This window comes from Microtus pennsylvanicus, chromosome 12 (assembly GCF_037038515.1).
Source record: "Microtus pennsylvanicus isolate mMicPen1 chromosome 12, mMicPen1.hap1, whole genome shotgun sequence".
Taxonomy (NCBI): Eukaryota; Metazoa; Chordata; class Mammalia; order Rodentia; family Cricetidae; genus Microtus; species Microtus pennsylvanicus.
The window spans coordinates 9,717,400-9,741,364 of NC_134590.1; the positions used below are offsets into that span (position 1 = coordinate 9,717,400).

At 38.5% G+C, this 23,965-nt stretch overlaps 1 protein-coding gene and 1 pseudogene across 1 annotated transcript in view; one reads left to right on the forward strand and one right to left on the reverse strand.

Annotated features, from left to right (window-relative positions):
• Cfap299 (cilia and flagella associated protein 299) overlaps window positions 1–23,965 on the reverse strand; it is a 465,056-nt gene that overhangs the window by 210,933 nt on the left and 230,158 nt on the right. The gene's annotated exons all lie outside the window — the stretch shown is intronic.
• Window positions 19,328–20,397, forward strand: LOC142832917 (RNA-binding protein FUS pseudogene; annotated as a pseudogene).

The window sequence follows — 23,965 nt, forward strand, 5'->3', positions numbered from 1 at the left end:
CAGTCTCTGGCTCCATATATGTTTCTATAGGCTGATAATATCAGTGGGAAAATTCTTAGCTTTTGAATAACATATTGCTTAACTGGGACACAAAAGTATATCACCAAAATTACCTGTGAAATCATCTCTTCACTTGATCCCAAACTACACTGTTTATGTTTCCTTCTTGCAAACACCTTTTCACACAGATATTTTCAAGTACTCCTATCAGTTCACAAAAATATAATTTTAATTGAGCACATTCATTGCTTTGCAGACATTTATAGAACTCTGTTACATTCTTCCCTTGACATTTCCCTTTTAGCATGCCATGACATTGTAGATTAATCATTTTCAATTGAAGGTTATGTGGAAGCTTCTCAACTGTGCACGTAAATGAGATGCTAAGTGCATATGGAAATTCCTTTTGCGCTTGCACCACAGCCCCCCCTTCTCCCACACCCCCTGAGGATCTATAGTTTGAGATCACAAAACACATGTACTACAAATTTGAATGTCAGCAAAAGTTTCTCATTTTCACTTTGACACAAATAAAAGCATGAAATGAGCTGGCTATGGCTGCGTGCAGTAAGGACACATTCTAAGATGACTTCCAAGACATTCTTTTACAAGAGCAGAGCGATTGCCGTGGTTTCCACTGAAGTTTCTACGTGGCCCATGGAATGCCATTGCTCATGCATAAACAGAGGAGCACACCTAGCATCATCTGTGGGGCTGGGACTGGGCTGGAATTTTAAGGTGTTTCACAGCTCTTGAATTTAGTGTAGAAGTCTGCGAAGGTAAAAATCAAAAACTCTAATCTTAAGAAAGACTTGATGTGCTGTTTCTGACTTGGAGAGGCCCTGTGAAAGATATGTGAGCAAACTTGAGGTGCTCGAAGTGGCCTGTGGAGAATGGCCAGGACAGAAAATACTTGGTCTCTGGCCCCACAGTCGAAAGCAACTGAATCTTGCCAACAACAAGAACAGACTTGGAAATAGATTTCCCCCAGAGCCTTTCAGTCAGAACTCGCCTGGCTGATACCTTCCTCACAGCCTACAAAGCTGTGAGGTAATAAACCAGTCTTGTTTTGAGCTGTCATTTCTGTGGTAATTTATTACACATCGTTAAAAAAGGAACAAATTTGATCCAAATTATGCCAGTTTTTAAGTTATACAACAAAATTCTCATATGTAAGTACCATTTTCTTTCTCATAAGTTTAAGCTAAATCTATTAGAAATGTTCATAGGTCCAAAGCCAAGTTGATTCCAAAGTCACTTATGGCAGCGCTACGAGTAGATCTTCCTCTTCAGTTAAAATACGATACCTGTGGTCAGTCGTGATCCGAGCCATGGCAGTGTGGTAATACAGATGCCGTCTCTACTTCTGACCATACGTGACGGAACCGACAAAGTTAGGTCCGTAAGTATGCATTAACACAGCTGGACAAATAGTACACAAAATTCCTCATTGAGAATACTTTGAACACCTTGTCATCATTTTCACATGTTCTGTAAACTTTTACAAGTCCTTTTTCCTCCTTGTATATTTTATGCCATCAGCTGTAACATCTTAGTTGATGCTACTTCAAGTTACACATAGTTTTCTCTATTGAAATTAGTTTCTATCATAGTTTTTTCCTGTGGGGACTATATATATGGACTAATTCTTGAGCAGCTTTACACTCTAGGTTGCCTTGTTAAGTAAGCATGCCAGCTGTCAGGCATGTGTGTTGATCAACAAGAGCTGTGGAAATGACACGAAGCCTCTTGCTCAGTTTTTCAATGAGCTACTCAGGTGAAGTGATGTTTTCAGAACTGAAGCACTGCGTTGCGAAAGAAAAATGGAGAGGCCTAAGAGTCGGGAAGTAAACAAAATTTATGAGACTCGGGAAGGAAATGAAGCTTACAAGACTCAAGAAGCTCCTACAATTTACAAAAGTCATAAGATCCCTCTGAGGTTTCTAAAAGCGATAAATACTTGTTAAGGAAGGAAGAGTCTCCAGTTGGCTGACCTGCCTACAATCTAGCTGAGTATGGCATTCCAAAGATGCAGCTTTCCTGAGTTGTCATCCAAGTTGGGGTGATTTTTGATAATGCAGCTTCATTGAATCACTCATGTTCTCCATAGTAACCCCTCACCCAAACATCTGTAAGCAATCACAACCAATTCACTGCTTCACTATGTTTCTTTGGTCTCCCATCCACCATATAAAGAGAAGTGTATCCATACCTCATATGGATAAGTCTCATAATAACTACTGCTAGTTTTCCCAAGAATCTCAGTTATTCAAGCTACTGTTTCACCACAAGGGGAATAGTTGGGTTGGGGATATGACCCAGTCATAGACTGCTTGCCTTGAAAATGCAAATCTCCAGTAACACACATGCACACAAACACACACACACACACACACACACACACACACATGCATGCACACACATGCACACGTTCATACACAGACACAGTAATAGTCTTAACCATGTTTATTTTCACTGGACAAATGTTTTCAATCTTTACAATCAATCATCTTTCAATAAATTCAACATCACCAAATGGCTTTCTGCTTGACTAAGCAAACAGTTATTCAGAAACCTTGTGTCTCAGTTTGAAGTTTTAATTTTTATGTGAAAATTGTTATAAAAAAAAGACAATCAGGTTAAGTTTTTTAGTTTTTTTCTTTCCCAGTATCTTATGAGTTTGAAAAGCTGTGATTGGCACTTAGTTGTTTATCCTGATACTGAAGTATGCTGTTTTAGTTTCGGTATAATAAGCACAGGAATTAGCTTGTGTTTCATACTGAATACACATAGCATTTGATATACTTGGACTATAACTTTGCCATTGTGATTGGCTTAGACTGAGCAGTCATGAAAAACTGTGACATCATATATTGTCTTCGTGGTAGTTTTTTCTTTATAATATGTAAATAGTCATAAGTAATCCATAGCAAGTGATCATAGCAGTGTTCTAATACACTCTTACTTATAGATATTGAAATTTGAATACAGTTTCAGAAGTCATAAGGTATTCTTCTTCTGATTTGTATTCAACAATTTCAAAATATAAAATATACTCAAATGATGGATCTTTCAAAAGTAAGCAATATGCCATGTTTGGCTTACAACCCATAGTTGGAGAGCCCTTGATATAAATGTCACATATTTCCTGCTTAATAGAGTAACTGTTGAGGTTATCAGTCAAGGTCCCCATATGTTGCAATACAATTGAAATTAAATATGAAATGTGAAAAGCCTAAAGTGGTCACTTCAGAAGCAAAAGATTTCCTCAAAACATTAAGGCCAAGCATTCCAACAGATAAATATTCCTTTTATGGTAGTCAGTGGCTCAGAGGGTAAAGGCTCTTGATACTAAGCTTGATGACTTGAGTTCAGTCTCTAGGATCCAAATGGAAGAAGGAAAGAAGCAAAGAACTGACTCACCCACACTGTCATCTGACAAGTCCCATCAGTAGATGTGAAAACAAACAAACAAACAAACAAACAAAAAACATAAGGGATACTCTTTTATGTTTTCCCCAAGCAGCATTTCTTGATGTGCGTGAACCAAACTTATGAGAATCTGAATAAATATTGAATGGAATATATATTTCTCTCTAATTTTATTTCATTAGGAATGAATGACCCAGTTAAAACATATGTTTCTTAAAATTCAAGATCAACTTTCTTAAAAATGAAGATTACTTAGAAGGTAATATAAATTACCATATCGGTTTTATGAATAAACATAAATCTCCCCAAAACAAAAGCTTTAAAAATAAAATGACAAAGTATTTGGAAGAAAATAAGATTTTAAATCATATTTGATTCAGCTCTATTTTTCTAACAAATTCATGTTAGAGCAAAACCAAAGTAAGAAAACAAGTCTTAAAGATTTGCTAAATAGAGGCAAACAATCCAAACACTCAAACACATCTCACATATATACACAATTACTCAATATAAAACTACATAATGACTCTATAGAAATTTTATAATCTTTTCTGTATATGCTGTAATTTCAGGTGTTAATGTCCATGGCTTTTTAAGAGTTTTCATATTTGTATAAAGGAAAAATTAGTCATTGAGAAAAAAGCAAAAGTTTCAAATATGATTCAAAATCTTGTTTCTTTCAAAAAATCTTGTGTTTGATTTAAAACAAAAGCAAAACTAAAAACCTTTATTCTTTGAAACTTTGAAGTTGAGTGCAAGATTAATATAAATGATATTATCATTTAATCCTTACACAATACAGGGGTTTGGGAAACATCTTACATTTTAATTAAATTTTAGATGTTTTAAGATATGTTCACATAACTCTAACTCTTAAATATGAGAAAAATAAACGGTAGTTGATTAAGACACAGTGCCGACCACAGGATAACCCAGGGTAACATTGATGATGATTTTTTTTTAAAGACTGCATCTGGCTGTAATTGCTCATGAGAGCCCACATTCTGAAATCAAATTATAATCTTGATGAAAATAAAGACTGGATTATGGACATTCCTTCCCAGTCATATACTGCATTACCATACGTTAACATAAGCATTTAAACACATTGGAGTGCTCTGCCTTCTGGCTTAAGAAACCAGAGTTTTTACCAATTATATAAATAATATCCCAGCAGTAGCAAAATAATAATAAAATGTTAAAAAATTCTGCTCCCTTAATGATATTCTCATTCATGTCTTTGGATCAAAATGCATTTATTATTTTTCCAGTTATATGGAGACGAAACTTTGTGTCCCTGTATTAACCACAAGAGATTTCCATGTTACCCAGCTGTGTTCTGAACACATCTACTTGAGGGGCATTGAGAAGGCAGATTCTGATTACAGTTAACAGCCTCCAAGTGTTAGATATCAGGCTAATGAAGTTTGTTAATTTAAAAATGTACTCAAATAAAAAGTAACTAGAAAGAAATCGATAAGTATTCACAAGCAGTTTGTGGCAACGTGGGCTGGACAGAGGCCAGGTTTGTTAGGATCTACCTGCTGTTGCCATACTTCTTGTTCAGAAGTCAATACATTACCGGTTATGGAACAGAGCATTTCCAAACCCCTTTTCATGGGGACATGAGTAATTCAAATCCCCAGCTCAATTCACGGGGTTAGTTCAACAGACTTACTGTATGCCGCCTGCCCCAAGCTTCATTGGGTTCTTATCAGAGACAGCTTTGCAAGGTTGGAAACTGTGTGATGAGGATGAGACTCTGCTATGACTCAAAAAGACATAGCATCCTCCTGCAGTTGCTCAGAGGGGACTTGTGGGCAATAATCAACTCTTGGGTTTGTGTGTATGTGTGTGTGTGTTGAATCTTAAAACTTTTTAAAGATTGTTGGTTGAGTTAATGTGTATATTTGTGTGCCCGAGTATGAAAGGGCACCATGTGTGTGCAGGGACCTGCGGATGTCAGAAACCCTGTAACTGGAGTTAGAAACAGTTTTGAATTGGGATGAGAGTGCTGGGAACTGAAACCCGATCCTTGGCAAGAATAAAACGTACTTTTAACAGCTGAGCCATCTTTCTAGCCTCCAATAATGTTTTTGAAGCAATGATTTCTTAGTACATGATTTCCTATAGCCCAGGCTAGCTTCAAACTTTTATTTACCCAAGGATTGTCTGATTATCCTGCCTTTGTTCAGCTCTTTATTCAATTGTAAATGTTGAAGTCTATTTCTGCAGCTATCATTGTTTTACTTAAAGAAGTTGGCAGGACACAAGAAGAGCAGTTTATGTTTCTTTCTTCATTATGAAGCAAACCTACTAATATTTGTCTCCAAAACCTGCCCATTCTTGAGTAGATTGTCATCATCAGTTTCTACTTGACTCTGCAGTAAAGCTGAAAGGCAGTAATAGCCTGGCTTTATCCACAGAAAAGCTGAGCCATATCCAGTTTCGCCATCACATATAAACAAGTAAAATGACCTTTAATTCTGTAGATTTCATTCTTCTTGACTGACAACCCTTATAGTACAACAGCATTAAATGAGTGTTTTATGAAAAAGAGTAAACCAGAACAGACTGAAACCTGCAAAGCTCTTGCTTCATCTGAAGATAGTGTTCAATCTAAAATACTCAGAGCTGGTGGAACACTGGAGAGCTGTGGCAACCGAGGTTCATTCATGCTATTCTAATTGCAGGTTTGAAGGAGTGCTGCTTCTGCAATTCCAGGAATGCTAGACCATCGTCCACAATAATGCTGACATGTCATTAAGTTCATTATCTATTACATCTATGGGGAACTTGCCTGCAAAATGAAATTGTCCAGCAGTGTGCCTGTCTTACTTTCAGAGACGAATAAGTATGAGGTTCCTCGTGTGTGACTTACACCATCTCTGAGTACAAGGAGCTTTCCCACTTAACTTTGCATTCCTCTAATGTGGCAGGCAACGTTTTGCTTCCCATGGTAGCTCCTCCAGGATGTTTTCCCCTTCCTAAGGGTCCACCGCCACCCTTGCCTTTTTCCTGTCAGCAGGCAGCCCCTAAGGACCAGCAGAGCACTCTACTTGGGGTCACTGCCCCTTTCACCTGTCATCATCATCGCTATGTTTTTTGGCACTTCCCTCACCAGAAGACTCACTCTCAGCTGCGTCTCTCGTGCCTCACTGTATGCCACGCGGACTCCAGGTGCACACTCAGGCATGTCTTTCTCTGTATTCCCACTTTCTCCAGGTTTGCACTATATCAAGCTTCACTTTTCTTAATAACTGTAACACTTCCTTCCTTGCGATTAATTTCTTTCTCAGTTTAAAGCAAAATTTTATTTACTTGTTATTTACTTGTTAGATGTTGGCATTGTGTATACTCACAGGCGACTAGACTTCCCATATATTGTGGGATGAACTCAGAAAGTGTCTTTCCTTTCTATACTATCCAGTTTTAGGTAACTTGTTTAGTGACAAAAAAACAAAAACAGAAACAAAAACAAAAACAAAACAGACCAAGACAGGATGCTACTATTTAGTGTAGAAGGAGGCCACTTTTTTTTTTTGTCCTGGCTGCCCAGAACTGAAATAACCACTCTACTATTTATACTATATTATTTAAAAACACTGCTTGGCCCGTTAGCTCTAACTTCTTATTGGCTAACTCATACATCTTAATTTAACCCATTTCTAGTAATCTGTGTATCATCACATGGCTGTGGCTTACCGGCAAGATTCCAACCAGTATCTGTCTCTGGCAAGGCTACATGGCTTCTCTCTGACTCCAATCTTCTTTCTCCCAGCATTCAGTTTACTTTTTCTGCCTGCCTCTGTTCCCCTATACCTTTCTATAGGCCCAAAGCAGTTACTTTATTAACCAATGGTATTCAAAACATACAGAAGGGAATCCCACATCAATTTAGTAAATAAGTTGATTATCACTGTGACGTCAGCACTCTAATGGCCGTTATAGCATTTCATCATCATTAAGCAGATACACATGGAAAACTAAATCATTCCTTTTGTTGGCCTTTTCATATCAAGGCTTTATCTGAGGTTACAGAGGGTTCAGCTACAGAAAGCCAGTATTAGCAGGGCCAACACCAAGCAAAGTTGATTTGGTGTTTAAAAAGCTTTCAATGTTGTGGCACCCACATTGGCCAGATCTCACTGTCTTCTCTATAAGGCAGACACGATGGGAAAGGGTGGGCAAATCCCTCTCTAGGCTCACTAAGTCAGTTTCATGGAGGCTAAAGGCTGAAAAAGGCTTCAGTAGAAAAGAGACAAGCAGAATATATGGAGATCTGAATGCTGACTTCACTGCAAAGAATGGGTTTACACAGCTTACTTCCAGGATCTTCCCTGAGGACTAAGGGCTTTCTCTTGCATTATGTCACTGTTTCCAAGTCTATGACAGAAATACTCCATGAATCAAAACGCAGACTTCGTTGGCAGGATTTTGTGTTTGACTGAGATTTGCTTTTTAACACGACACAAGATTTTAAATCTTGTTGGTAATTAACTAGATTGAAATGACTAATATAAGCAAACTTTACAAAAATCAATATGCTTGAATTTTAAAATGTATACCATTTTCAGGCCCTGCCCACCATTTTTTAAACATTATATGATATGAGGGAAAATGGCCAAGAACATGATTCCAGAATTTGCTCAAGAAGCAACAATTTTACAGAGATATACAAAAAATATGTGCAGAGTCTTATCTGACAAGGTTTTAAAGAATGACCCAATTTTTACTACAGACATGCAAATTAGTCTGCCTCTATGCCAACCTTTTAGGCATTTCGTAATGTATTTTCTCCTCTTTACTTAAGAAACAGGCTAGACACACATAGAAAAGCAGAGAGTTTTTACTTCCTAAACGTTCCTGAGAGAAATTTCCACACTATAAATTGATTTAAGTAATAAATTACTTTTATACAAACAGAACAACCCTAGATGATGTTACTAAATATATGCAAGGAGTTTTCAAAGAATCATTATAGACACTGAAATTTCTCCTATTGAGTAAAGCAACGTGAGTACTTACTAATTATTTGGACAGATGAAGAATGCTTTAGAAAAATTTTGAAAAAGTATAATAAAAATAAATCTATTTATGCTTCTCTCTGCATCACTGTAGAGTTTTTTCCACCCCACCTCATTTCCCACCTGTTTGGAAAGACACATTCTGGCAGAATGTCCAGGCCTTAATATCATTCCTAACCACACACAAATTGAATTCCTGCCTCATAGCATAAAATCTCCAGGGAATAGAATCTGGCCACATAGAAAGAACATAAACTGTTCCCTCACAAGATGGCAGGTATTTGGCATACAGCTGCGGGTTTGTTTAAACAAGTTGATTAGTAGTATCACCTTGGCATGTCCATTGTTTATAATCGCTCTGTGTCGTTTGCCTATAAAAAGTAGAAGCACACGTTTTGCTTTACAAGCCTGGTTTGAATCAATAGGGAACTCCCCTTAACCTGATGCAGGAAAACACCGTGTTCCTACAAACAAGAGGAGGGGGGAGATACGTGAGAGGGGTTTTAAAACCTGCCAACATTGCGAGATGAAGGCTTTGCTTGGTTATGCTAGTAAGCATGGTTAAAATATGTTATAAATATAGAGATAACTCTTACGACACCCCCTGTCTAAACTTGCCATGGGTGAGTAGACCATGAGTTCATTATCTCTGAATACCACTTTAAAATAATTCTGACCAGGAAAAATAGAAGTGACATATTAAAATGACTTTTAGAAGGCAGTAAGCTAACTAGACTCGTTTGATGGTAGGTGTTTGATGACTGAATGTTAGGGCTCTGATGCTTTTAGGGGAAAAAAAAAGTTCCTGTCTATTTTCACAAGGGCTGAGCTATGAGAAATTGGTTCTCTCTCTCCTTATTCATCATCTGTATTCTCTTCACACCTAGGTCAAGGATTATTCACCCCTTCTTATTGCTTATATGTCCTCGATTCTCACGCATCACTCTTCTTGCAAGAGCACATGCATTTAACCCTTTTGTTCTAAGCACGGAAGGCAAAGCAGAACATTGTTCAATACTATGAATGTGAGCGCCACTTGGTCCTACATTTGAGGTGACATGTGACAGCTTTGCCTCTAACAGCCAGAGTTTAACAAGCTTTCATGATTCTGAGCCTAAGGCACACAAATGGATGACACGGATCTGATTTTCTATTAGCTAATCATTAATATGGGTTAGTTACCATATTTTCTTGTTTTCTATGCTTTGACCTCTCCTGGCTATTTCCTAAAAAATAATTCTGAAAAAACCCTTTCTGGTTATGACTTACCTATCTTGCTGTCTTCTCAACATGTTTGTGAAATGAAATCTTGCTTCATGTATTACTTCCCATGTTGGTCTCTGCTAAGTGCACTAGCCATTAGAAGACATTCCTCACCTTCGCCCCAAGCCAGAGTCTCTCTAGACCAGTGGTTCTCAATCTTCCTAATGCTGTGACCCTTTAAGACAGTTCCTCATGTTGTGGTGATCCCCTAAAATTATTTTGGCTGCTACTTCATAACTACAATTTTATTACTGTTACAAGTCCTAATGCAAATATCTTTGGAGACAGAGGTTTGCCAAAGGGGTCACAACTCACATCTTGGGAAGCACTGTCCTAGAGCTCTGGGACCATCTTTTTGCTGGGCATTGCTCTCCCAGTAGCCTTGGCTCTTGATAATCAGTTATATCTTCTTCAGCTTTCAAAGTTCCCTTCCCTAGCTCTACACTATGTTCAAAGAGCCATGCTATCCCACTGATAATATTAACACCATAGGTATTTTCAGATAAAAGGAAACTAATGGTAATTACTAAGGCTTATAAATATTTATTACATGCCAGGCACAGTAATACTCCATCAGAAAAATACTATTATTAACATCTAATGAAGAGAGGCCCATGCAAATTTCCAGGGTCACATAGTACCAGATGGGTTTTCTGATTTTGTATCCTAGGCATTTAATAACCTCACTATATGGAGTGCACCTTGGCATCCGGAGATGGAATCCCTTTATCTTTCTATTTTCTCACTCTTTTACTGTGTTTGTAATGGTTTCCTTTCTTTTTAATTCTCATTTTCCTGTCAAGCAGACCTCTTCACACCCTCGCTATCTCACCTGCATGGATGTGGCATTCTCTGCTTTTCGTGCCCTCCAGTCTGGCCTCTCTAAGCTGGACCAAAGATGTCTCTATTAGTAAGGTCTGGTAAGTCACTTCCCTGGTTTCAGTGATTCTTGGTTAAGTACAGACACTGCCTTTCTCATCAAAGCTCACTGCAGTCACCATTCTCTCCACATGAATGGCCAGGAGACTGGAGAGCCAACATTAGTCTAGACTGTATCTAGAACTAAAGTTCAGTGGTATATTAGGATTGTTAGTAGAATAATTAACTTTCTGAGACAATATAAACATGGAGCCTGAACGTTGAGTTCCTAAAATATAACAGTCAATTACATTTTGAAAATATTGTGTTTGGGAAGCCAGTGAGCTTCTCAACATTTCAGCAAAAGGAATTTGACTTAGCTAAAAACTACTAGTTAACAGAGCTGAGGAACTGTATCAAATCTAACACAGTGGCCATTTCTTGACCTGCACTTGTGAACTTGATTAGCGATCAATACTTATTGGAACTCTCTAATTAAGTGTAACGAGAAAACCACCTCCCATTTACTTGTTTGCCACGATAAGAATCTTGTAACCTCCTTTTGCAATCATCCCCATGATGTCTGCATTTGGGAGGGATGTGTCACGTGACAGGCAACTATGCAGTCTGGCAGAGCAGCACTAGGTGGCATGGTGTCTGCTGGGGCAGCAATGAAGCAATGCTGAGCAAGATGCCGGCAGGTCACCACGACTTAATAAAAAAAATCCACCTTGTGCAGTAAACCAAAGCAAGGTCCTTTCTAGAACATAGAGTAAAAGACTACTTTAAAAATATTTAATTACATTCTGGAATAATGACATAGCCACAGGGCATGTCTGTTACAGAATTTAGGAGCCGTGTTCTTGTTCTAACAAAGAATAGTGCACAGAGCTTGAGAAGTCTATTTAGCAACTTCTCTGATACCAAAACACTTAGAGGTGCTTGGAAAAACTCAAATTCTGCCAGAAATATTAAACACATGCTAGTTTTCCATGTGCAAATGACCTGTTAAAGCATTACTAACACTTATCTATGATGGGAATATTTTGTAGCACAGGTAAAATTCTTTAAAGACAATGATTGTGCAACCTAAAATAGTGCTTAGTATATGAGGGACACCTAGAAATGTTTACTCTCCTCAACAGGAATGGATAAGAGCCAAATTAAATTATTAACTTGTTAAGAAATCCAAATGCAGTAGATGTGCACTAAGTCCTGGACACTGGGCTGGATTCTAGTGTTGTAATGCTGGAACTGACATAGTAGTAGGCCACTAGGGTCAAAAGTAGAGGTAGCACCTAGTAGTAGTTTTTATAGGTTAGATGCTTATGTCGGTTCATAAATGAATTATCCCACTTAACTTTTATAATAGAATTGTGCAATTTATGTTTCACTGCATTTGATAAGAAAGTATATCTCTAGGATTAATGTGGTTTGCATTTTAATTTTGTGGTCAATCTGTGGCACCATTCTTTAATCTTTTACTATCCAGTTACAAACTGGAATTTCTTAATACCAAATCAGGTACTTTTTCAATTTAAGCATATGGCTTGGACTTCTCGTGAACAAAGGTATCTATGATCTCTTAGTGGCTTACTTAAAAATACATATGGATTATTTAATAGCCATTGAAATTAGTATGTATGTGTCAAAGTAAAAAATGGTTCTCATATAATCTTAAATTGTTTTGGATGTCATTTTTTATAATCATATCTTGGAATAGATTATCCTGTGCCATGTTATTTCACATGAAATTGGATAGTCAAGGTGAAAGCTGGGTAGGAACCATAAATTTTGCCTTGACTATTTTTATTGTAATTGGTCACCTAATAATTATCATCACTCATAGCTTTGCTGGAGTCCAAGTCTATCACTCAGCAACATTATGTGTGGTATCCACTGCCCACAGATGAAGATTAGTCAGAACTTTGGAGGCCCAGAAGACCAAGTTCCAAAGGCCAGGAGTTAGTGGTTGACCCTTCATCCTTTCCTTTTCTACTTTGCTAATTTTAATTTTGTTGCTGTTGCTTCATTTCTTTATTTTGTGCATTTTTCCTTTGGAGATGTAGGTTTTAGTGATTCTTACACCCATTGATATGAACTAGGAAGAGTGAGATGATAAACCATAGTACAGGAGTAGGCTTAAAAAGACACCAAAAGGATGACTGTACCAAAACCGCTGCTTTGGTGAAGACCTCCAAACCTTAGGCTTGCCTGATGCAAAGTGTCCATGAAATGCCTCTCTATGTTCATGTGGTAGGTATTTAATCTGCTGCTGGTGGCAATAGTTGTTGGGGGATGGGAGGATTCGTAATATCTTTAGGAAATGGGACCCAGTTGGAAGAGTGGATCCCAGGGCCCTACTGTGGAAGGTTGTATCTAGTCCTCAGACCTTTGCTGTTTCCTTCTGGCTGCCACGATGTGTACAGCTCTATTCCACCACAGTCTCACATGGCTAAAACTGTGAACAGAATGAACAACTCCTCTCTGTGATTTTTTTGTGATGTCATGTATTCATAGCAAAAAAGAAACTGAACAGATCCCATCCTACAAAAAGTTGAGCCCAATTTAAGACTCATTTAACTAGAACATTTGATTCTGAGTTACTTTAAATAGATAATTTCTGATAACTATGCATCAACCCTTTAATAAATAACTTTAAAAAAGATTTACCTTGAATTAAAGCATGTATAAACTACCAGGCCTTTAAATGTTTCAAATAAACTTAATTGTGCTGCACCTTTTTCATTGCAGTATAATATAATCCAAACTGCTTATCTTTTCATAAAGTCCCTGGCCACTGCCCTAACTAAGTTCATATTATACTGTTATTCCCAGTTCTCTTCATGCTCCATACACAATGACCTGTAGCATTCTCCACACACATTGTGCTCCTTTATCCTCCGAGGTCTTCGCACTCACTCCTTCTTCCTAGCACACTTACACCGTTTCTTCCCACTGGTCTTCTTGCTACTGTGAACTCGTTCCAAGGGACACATCCTTAGAGAAGACTTCCATAATTTTCCTTTGAAGTTTCTCTTCAACTTTACTGGATACCATGCATTTGCTCTGTTTCTTGTTTATCACATAAAACTACCAACTTTATTTTCATCCATGTCTTGGTCACCTATTTCCTTAGATAGGAAGTAAATTTCAGAGGAAGATCTTTGTTTCAGTCGCTACTCTCATCCCTTGGGGTCTGCTGTTTTCTTTTCTATAAATGTAGAATCCAGAACTCAAAAGGTAATTGTTGGTAGTAGGAGGAGATTCCTCACAGAGACAGATTCTCTGCATTACCAGTGATCTTACATTCCTGTTTCTCAGTTGGCATTTTCACTCCCCGTATCACTTCTCAAAGGTGTGTATCTGACACATACTATGGAAAGACTAGACTTAATGTTTATAAATACAGCACCTCTCCAATGTATTCCCCCAAACAAGTGATTTAGTTGAAAATAGTGTATTTAGAACACCATGGATTAAATTCTTCCCATTTTAAAGTTGTATATATATGAGGCCTTTATTTATGGTTTTGTTTTGCAGTATTTTAAGATAATAAAGCTAAGACCAATGAAAGCAACAGATAGAAATATGACCTTCCCACACCAATAGACTATATCTAGTTAGTCTTGGTTGATTCCTAATGCATTCAGTTCTAGCTATACCAAGAGAAGTTGATTTGGGAATATTTGAATAAGAAATAATTCAAACATTCTTTACACGGAAGCTCACATCTAGTTGAGCCAGGTTTGCATTTTGGAAATGGGGGTGTAATAGAACCTAACTTTGTCCTGTCTGGGTTGCAGAGGTATCTGCTGTAAATACTGGATACACCATTCACTGAGTTATGTGTAAGAAAGCTATTCCTGGAACAAGCAGGAAGGAGCTAGGTCCTTAAAAACAAAACAAAATTTCCAGCATAGGTAAATAGGAGACCTGCTTGAAAACTATACCAATACCTTTTCGGATTAAAAAAAGAATACAATAGATTTTTAGCATATCTAGAACTATACATAGTACTATATTCTAAGCTCAAACATTAAAATTTTCATAAACAAAAGATGAGGCATAACTCTTTATGGAAATGCTATGCATTCAAATATGTAAATCATCGGTACATATATATCTACCTGGCTTTTAAGCATACTTAGTTTATTTTAATGATTCCATCAGAAGACATTTCAAAACATTACAGATTATTATAGATTTGTTGACAAACCCTATCAGGCTGTATTGTCTTGGGAGTGACTTGAACTACGCTGACCAATGTATTACTCCGTAGATAGTTGCTTAGTCCTGTTCATTCACTCACAGTTGCTGGAAAAGGAAACCATCTAAATGCCCTTCAACAGATGAACCAATAAAGAAAACGTGGCACATGTACACAATGAATACTATACAGCAATAAAGAAAAATGAAATCATGGAATTTTCAAGTAAATGAATGAAGCTAGAGAAGGTGATACAGAGTGAAGTAACTCAGATGCAGGAAGACAAAGCCACATGTTCTTTCTCATCTGTGGTTCCTAGCCCCAAATCCTCAGATATGATTATACAATAATGAGCAATTGCAAAAACCAACAAAGTATAAAGGTATCATGGGGCAGCAGTGGGAGAGAAAAAGCAGGATGTAGGTAGTTTAAAGTGAGAAAAAAATTAACATGGAGGGAGTTCTAGCTAGAAAGGAGGAAGGGAGGTCAAAACAGAAGGAGGAGAAGAAACAATGGAAAGTAATACCAAGATTGTTTGATAAAGCCACAAGTAATCATTCTATATGTACCTTAGATTATGTATAATACATATAATCTTATGAGCATACATACATGCACACACACAAACACACATACATGACAGGGGGGAGGAGATGAAGCTAAGCTATTTGGACTGATAACACTACCCACAAAAACTACAGCCAAACAAAAACCCCAGTTCCAGAAACCTCTATTCAATTGACATTTTAGGAGAAGCAAATCTATGACTTTATCTGAAAGTTAGACATTTGAAAGTGGGCTTCAGCCAGGCACTCTTAAAGGCATCCGTTTAATAGCACTACATTTTGGAAACAAGGGAACTCACAACAGAATGCAAGCACTGGCAGCTCTCCGGCACACCTCTTACTATATACAATGACAAAATGCAAAGAGGGTTTGGGAGATGATCTGCTCTGAAACTGTGCTTGTAATCAAATCATCGGGCTGAATATAGATACATACAGTTCTTTCCTGGTAAGAGAACATTATTGTATATAAAACTAGCAGTGACTGGAAGCTAGCCTTGAAGAACAGGAAAAAAATATTAAAACCCAGAGCACTCCAGTCTCGGCAAGGTGGCATGAAGGCTGACATTTCTCATTTTATTAGAATTGGCAGGCAAAGAGCCCAAGAATGCCTGTCCTGTGAGATGTATGTACTGACCTCAAAGGGTGAAATACAGGGCTGTATTTATTCAGGTGAAAAAATACAAAGCTTGCGTGTTGTTCAGCGGTGATCAAACAAAGAAGATTCCAAAGAATGTTCTCCATTGTGTGGCTTGCAGACCTCAGCTGCTGTATTTCCAGAATGTGGTGGTAAGCCAGAAACATCAGAGATTTTTACGGTCGGTGACAATTTTGCACAAAACAATTTTTCAAGAAGGGGATAGTTATAAGTAATATTAAGAGAAAATTTTGGTGTAATTTTCCAAGTGATTGGATCCAATGCTTTAGATTCTGGATAAAGAATTAAAATGGTCACTGAGCTCCATTTTGTTAATTTCATAAAGATGATATATTGAAATTATTTTTAAAAAATCTTTTTCTTTTGCATGCCTCCCGAGTGATGGATACAATAGCTCTAGAGTTTACAACAGTAAATCCCATCACAGTGTAAATTCCCTCCTCTGTATAGCTTTCTTCGGTAATTAGCTAGCAATATGATCTTCCATGCGTCTCGGTTTTCTTACTTATGAAATGAGGAAATTAAAACATTGTTTGCAAACCTCCTTTGAGGTATAAAATCTGGGATACTACAATAAATAACTTTAGGAGTTCCAAAGTTGAGAAGATCCTGGGTGGCAGAGCAGAGTTTGATATGGAATGTTAAATATGGGGTTCTAATAAACAGAAAGGAGGGAGGGGCACATTCCAGGACTACAGGATTGGATGAGCTCGGACTAGCTGATGTAATAGTTTCATATGAGACCAACCTGGCAGAGAGGATCCTCCTGATCAGAATCAGGGAAGAAGGAGGATGCTGATTGACAGGCTGAGTCAGACGGTGGGATGACCTGATCATCCAGCAGGGAGTTCAAGTTTAATTTAGAAGCAAAACTCTTTTCTAAGGAGATTAATGTTTGCAGAGTGTATTTTGTTGAGATGAACAAAAACAGTAAATATGGGTGTCTCCAAAGAGACAAGTCTCATTTGATGGCTCTGTCAGTACAGGGATGAGCTGTCAAGAGTGTTTTTAGTTAGAAGTTAGGAAGTAACAAAGGTCACCTTATTGGTGGAGTAGTAAGAACATATCCAATATTCATATTTTATGGAAACATCTTCATTCCTTGAAACTGGCTACTGATTTGCATACTATCCCTGCACCATAGCCTAATAGTTATGTACTATTAATAAACATTAAAACAGTAACAGCTCCAACAGCTTTCTCTGTGTATAGTAGGATGGCAAGCTGTTTTTCATATGCATTGCACGCTACCCTGAACTAAAAAATGATTTAGTTCTCATCATATTTTATAGGAAGTTATTGGATAATATTTGTAAGCAAATAAAAGCAGCTTAGTAATATAGGCTCACAAAGGAGACCAAGGGGGACCACAACAGTCCAGGGCAGTATCTGAGCAACTGAAACGGTAAAATGGCGTGAAATGAGAATCTCATTGTTGGGACAGAGTCTAAAACCGTTTTCCTAGGATTTGATTCTCACAGCATTAAAACAGAATTGCCATCAAAGTTGCCATGGATTTACTTAATCTTCAACATGCAGGCTGTACTTGCTTGCTTAGTATAAATCTGCGATTAAACTGTAAAAAATGGTTCTTAGCACATTACCTCTGGGGTCCTTTATTCAACGTTAGTTCCCACAAGAAGATGAAAAATATTAAGAACCCGAATCACTCAGTATTACTTGTGCCAGATCCACGGTGGAGATCCCAGGGCAGGCATATTTAATGAGGGAGTCAATTGCTGCCTCAGTTCTAATTTGGCCTTTTCCAATGTCCAATATGTTTCTCTCAAATGAACTGGTCTGTGGGGAGCTTGAAAAACTCAGGGTGTGTGAAGAAAAGGAACAGAGGGGAATCAGCCTTATGACAGCTTTGTGTAAGTTTCATTTTCTTACAAAGTTACGTCAATTGAATTGTGCGGCTCAAATTAACCGCATAAGCACCTTAATTAATCAAAAATACTCCCTTAATATCAACTATCGCACAAACTACCATTTTACTGTGGAGTAGCGTACTTCTGCATTGTCCTGCATATGGTCCAAATTAGCACCTGCATAGTTCAGTTATTAAATGAGAAACAGCTCTCTACTTGACCTATAGAGTTTTTGTATACAAGAACCTATCCAACGGCATTATGTCTTCCCTTATCAGATGTGTGTGGTATGACATAATGAATGCAACACTTCAGTGCAACTGGCAAGATTTCAATTCCCAAGCATGGGGTCATGTTTCTCAGTTCATTGTTTTGAAAGCAGACATTATGCACTGGGTAGCTAATGCTGAAGTCCTGGACTTTTCCCCCTTGGAGATCTCAAACCAAATCTGAGAAACTAGTAACCCAAATTTAATAACAGTTGGAAAATTTATGTGCTGAACAAGAACATCGTAGATTAAGTGATGAAAACGCCAGAGGAATGCTAGGTGGATGTGTGGGGCCAAACCAAGATCTCTTTTATCTGGAAAATTTCTAGAGGGGAACTGTATTGCTTGGAGCATTCAATTCTAGTTTTAAGATGTCTTTTTGTTTGCTGCTTTTATAAAGTAACATTCAGGTTCAAGTCTAAATTGATTTTCCAATATTGTTTAGATTATATTTAGTCACACAAACGAATACACGCCAGCATAATTATAAAGGAGTTAATTGTTGTTTGAGGTGTAGTTTGTCTTTTCCTAGGAACCAGTGTGAGTTTTATTTGTGTTTGTGAGTCATACTATTTTATCCATTCTTTTTATTTTCACTTGGCACCACCTTTTGGGATAAATGTGAATACACACACACACCTAAACTTTAATGGATAGAGAGAGTTTTAAGAGTACAAATAGACAAAAAAGAAAGATTCATATCTATGTACTTAAGAAAGGAATATAATGGTAGTAATAAATTTGTTCGTGTGTTTGTATGTATGTGTGCATATAAGTGTCTGTGTGTGGTAGTAGTATGTGTACATGTGTGTAGAAGCCAGCAGTCACCATTGTGCTTCCTCCTGTAGTTGCTCTCCTACTTTTTGTTAAAAAAGCATCTCTCACTGAACTTGGAGTTCTGGAATGACTCTCAGCAAGGCCCAGAATTTCCCTGTTCCCTCCTCTCAGTGCTGGTATTACAGCCATAGCCATCACATCCGACTTCTTTGCAAAGATGCTGGGGATGGAACTCAGGGCCTTATGCTAATGTGGCAAGCCCTTTACTGAGTCATTTCCCAGTCCCCATAAAAGACTTTTAAAATGTTAAAAACTAGTACTACTTAATTCTCGAGGCTTTCCTTCTCATTCGCCTGGAACCCTGCTGCTTGGTAGCCTGTGCACACAAGTGTGGACATGGCTTCAGACAACTATACTAACAAGTAACTCAAAACTACAGGGCCTATCCTTCTTGGCTGAGCAGGGCTATTCCCAACAGAGAGAGCATCGACCTTCTGGCCAGCAGAGTTACAGTGGTTGTATGCAGTCAGCGGACACTTCAGGATATGGCCAGAGCAGCTATGGATATTCTTATGGACAGATCCAAAGCATAGGCTATGACACTCAGTCAGCTCCCTAGGGATATGGTTCTACTGGAGGCTATGGCAGCAGCCAAAATTCCCAATCTTCTTATGGGCAGCAGTCCTCCTACCCTGGCTATGGCCAACAGCCAGCTCCTAGAAGCACCTCAAGAAGTTACGGCAGCAGTTCTCAGAGAGTAACAGCTATGGCCAGCCCCAGAGTGGAAGCTATGACCACAGTCTGGCTATGGTGGACAGAGACAAAGCTATGGAGAATAACTCGGCTCCTATAACCCACCTCAGGGTTACTGACAACAGAACCAGAACAGCAGCAGCAGTAGAGGTGATGGAGGGGGTGACGGAGGCAACTATGGCCTTCCCTGAGTGATGGTTATGGCAAGCAGGACTAGAGTGGTGGTTGCCCTGGTGGCTATAGGAGAGGCCAGCAGGATGGTGTGGGCTGTGGCAGGGGCGGTGGAGGTGGTTATAAGTGAAGCAGTGGTGGCTATGGACCCAGATGCCCTTGCGATGTCTCAGAAGGTAGAGGCATCAAGAGCAGAAGTGACCATGGGGGACTCAATAATATTATTAGGTGACCCTAGGGATGGACGATCAAGTCATTACTCTGACCAGAATAATTCAGACATCAACACCGTCTTTGTGCAAGGCCCGGGACAGAAAGTTACAACTGAACCTGTGACTGAGTATTTCAAGAAGATTGGGACTATTGAGACAAATCAGAAAACAGGACAGCCTATGAGAGACTTGTATACAGACAGAGAAACTGGCAAGCTGCAGGGTAAGGCAACCACGGCTAGGGAGGATTTGCCAGCAGAGGTGCTGGAGGTGGTAGGCAGCAATGAACTAGAGACTGGAAGTATCCCAGTTCTACGTGTGAGAACATGAATTCCTCTTGCATAAATGAACACTGCAACTGGGGTAAGGCCCCTGAGACAGACGGCCCAGGAGGGTACAGAAGGTTCTCATATGGTGGAGATGACTGCCGTGGCCATTGAGGATATGATCCGGGCTGAGATGGAGTCCTGTGGGGGCTTCCAACGGGGCCAGGGTGGTGGGGATAGAGGCAGTTTTGGTACTGGCAAGGTGGACTCCAAGGGTGGGCGCAGAGAGGACCAAAGGGACCATTAACTGTAAGTTCTGGAAGGGTTCTTCTTCCAGTAGCCAGTGTTACCCTTGTTATTTTGTAACCTTCCAACTCAGGGTTGCACATGGAGGTTGTGTGTGTATATCAAACTACTGTAACTGCAACCACTCTGGTTCCCATCAATTTAGTTTAAAAACACTAGTATTAATGACAAATTATGAGTGTGCCTGATCCACTCTATAAAGAGCTAGGATACAGACTCAAGTTAATATACAAAATGTAGATAGTGTAGATAACCCATGAAAACATTAAGAAACTGCAACTAATGTATACTCTCTAAAACTTAGGAAAAATAAATTTTAAGATGTAGAAAAGGGAATTTCTAGATTTCTCTGATGACACAAAAGCAATTAAACCAATATTTATTGAGGGAAAGGATAAATAGTACATGCTCAATAATATGCCAGAAAAAATCTTTAAAAATACAAAACCTCACTTTTATGAAGTTAAACTAATTGCAGAGTTGGTAGAGAAAATTTGAAATAACCAATTTCAATGTAAGTAGCAAGAATTAAAACAAATATGCGCATAAGAAAAGTTCCACAACCCCCTCAAGTCCCATGCACTTGGTGGCTTTCATCCTGCCAAATCAGCCATGCCACAGAAATATAGAGAGATGCAGCCCATCTTGGCAAAATTCAGAGTTGCACAGTTACTTCTAGCGAGATCTGGGAAATAGCTCTCAGAGAAGATAGTATTTTAAGCTATTAGGAGTACTGTGTAGAAGGCAAATTTGAGCAAATAGGTTTGAAGTCAATGACAGCCAGAAAGTTAAAGAACTTGACTTATTGGCCAAATGTTAAAACAGTCTAACTAACCAGCACTCCTTACAACTCAGAAAGAGGAATTTAATAATACAGAGAAGGAAATGGACTATATTTTCATGATAACACATGAATAACATATATGTGATTATAACCTATATGTATTTGGAGCATTTTCTGTGCACAAGGGACAATGAAAATCATACATGGTTAATGAAAATTTTAGAAATATCTCAAAATCTGACATGTAATCAAAACTACAAAATTATACATATTTAAAACAATGAAATGTTACTATTTATTGTAAGCAATTAAATAATAAACACATGAAAATAATTATCATTAATTGGCAAGTAAATAAATTATAAATATGTTCAAGAGTGTTGTAACAGGAGCTGCAGGCCGCTTCCCTGCCGCCCCAGCTCCCGACTGCCTGGCTAGCTTATGCCCCGAAGTAACAACACGCAAACTGCATTCCCTTAAACACTGCCTGGCCCATTATATATAGCCTCTTCTCGGCTAACTTTCGCATCTGGACTAGTCCATTTCTATTTATGTGTGTAGCACCCCAAGGTGCGCTTGCCAGGAATATTCTAGCCTACGTCCATCCTGGGTCAGAGCTTCATCGTGTCTGCCCCAGAGAGCAGAGCTAAGGCGTATGAGCTCACTTCCTGTTCCTCCCAGCATTCTGTTCTGTTTACTCCACCCACCTATGTTTTAACCTATCAAGGCCAAGCAGTTTCTTTATTATTTAACCAATGACCTTCCTCCATCATAAGAGGGTTTGTATTAAAGTAAGGGTTGGTAGATCTACAGTACCCGTGTGAAAGGAGGTACAGACGTTCCAGGTATATCTGTAAATTTTATATTTTAAAATTATTATCGATCTTCTCTCTTATATATTCCTTGAAAATGACAAAATAAAAAATATTGTATCTAATATTTAAATGAAGGTGTTTCGACTGTATAAAAAAAGAATTGCTGGGCACTAGATTTGGTCTCATAAAGTGTGAGGATCTATAGAGAAATAAGAGTTGGATAAAAATATTAATCAGTATGCTTAGAAGAGAATTTACTAGAAGAACTTTTGAGAAGTGCCGAGTCTGCAAATACTTTCCCAAGCCTCAACACTTACATAATATTCTATGGAGACTTCCATTCCTACCCTCATCCCAAGATTAACCTGAACTGGAGATAATTCCTCATACAGAATTAAAGAAATGGAAGTGTCATAGAACAGAGAAAGAACTGACAAAATCTGTAGGCCAGATGGAGAAAGCTAGGATGAATGAGAGGTAATTCACAACCCATAAATCAGCACTGATGTCAGTGACAAACAGAGGAGACTCTGACCAGGGGTCCCGGGGCTGTGCTTGGCAACAACATGTTCAGCGTTCCTACCAACAAGTGGGATAATGACCCTGGAGGCATTATCCAGACACAGCCTTTAATCAGAGCCAGCTAAGTCTTAGCTTAAGTTTTTCTTCACTTGTAATGGAGATGAGAATTGGAATTTCCCAAGCACCTCATTGTAATTCTAAGACAAGCTGAGAAAACGGAGCATGGTGTCAAGGAAGCAACTTTTTCTGGACTCAGTATTTATAGCTGATGCATGTAGGAACTCACAGTGGTAATGACAACGTGCTCCTGACTTGGGCAATCCCAGGGCAGACCAGCAAGGAGAGGGGAGTTGGGCAGGACATTTAGTCAAAGAGTCACTGGCAACTTAGCCGCTGGCAAAGAGAAAGTAATTTTTCTCTAAGAGCACAACTCCGGGGCAGACAACCACTTTCCAGCAGAGGACCACATAAGCTAAGAATATTTGGTCAGCGGTTTCTTGATTTCTAAGGGCTGCTGTGCCTTATACTACTAGGAGCTGGGAATAGGACACAGCCACTCTTCTGTCTCCACACGTCTCTTTTCCAAAATGAAGTATCAGGTTTGGGGAACTTTCTGGAGTGCCATGAGTAGTCTCTGCCCAAGATCACACTTTGAAATGTGCATATTTGCCATCTGCTAAATTACCTTTGACAAATTCAAAGTATTATGTCCTTTCTCCCTTCCAATATTTCAAGAATTCATTCTTTTGTCTGATTTTCGTATATCTAAGTTTCTGGACAAATCAAGAGGTGGGTAGCTCTCATTTTTCTCCTACAGCATCCCAGGACCAAGAGCTGCATTTCCAATCATGCTTTCTTCATTGGCCCCACCTTTTTATCCCTGGCACTAAAGCAATCTTGGTGATTTATCTTGTTTACCTAATTCACAACTCTCAGTACTCTTGTGTCCAAGTTGTCTTTAGTCTCTTGCTAATGTACTCCATTAACTTCCCAATGGTAGGAACAATTAAGGCGTAGGTATGGAATCAAGAAGCAAGTTGTTTTGCCACAAGAATACATATAATATGCTGTCATAGAATAGGGGCTAATTTCATAATTGTTAGCAACGCTAGAATAGGTACGGAAAGAGATTAAGCCTTACCATGCTATGGCTAGTTCCCAGAATTTATACTTTACATAAAATGTTGGAACTGGGACATATCATG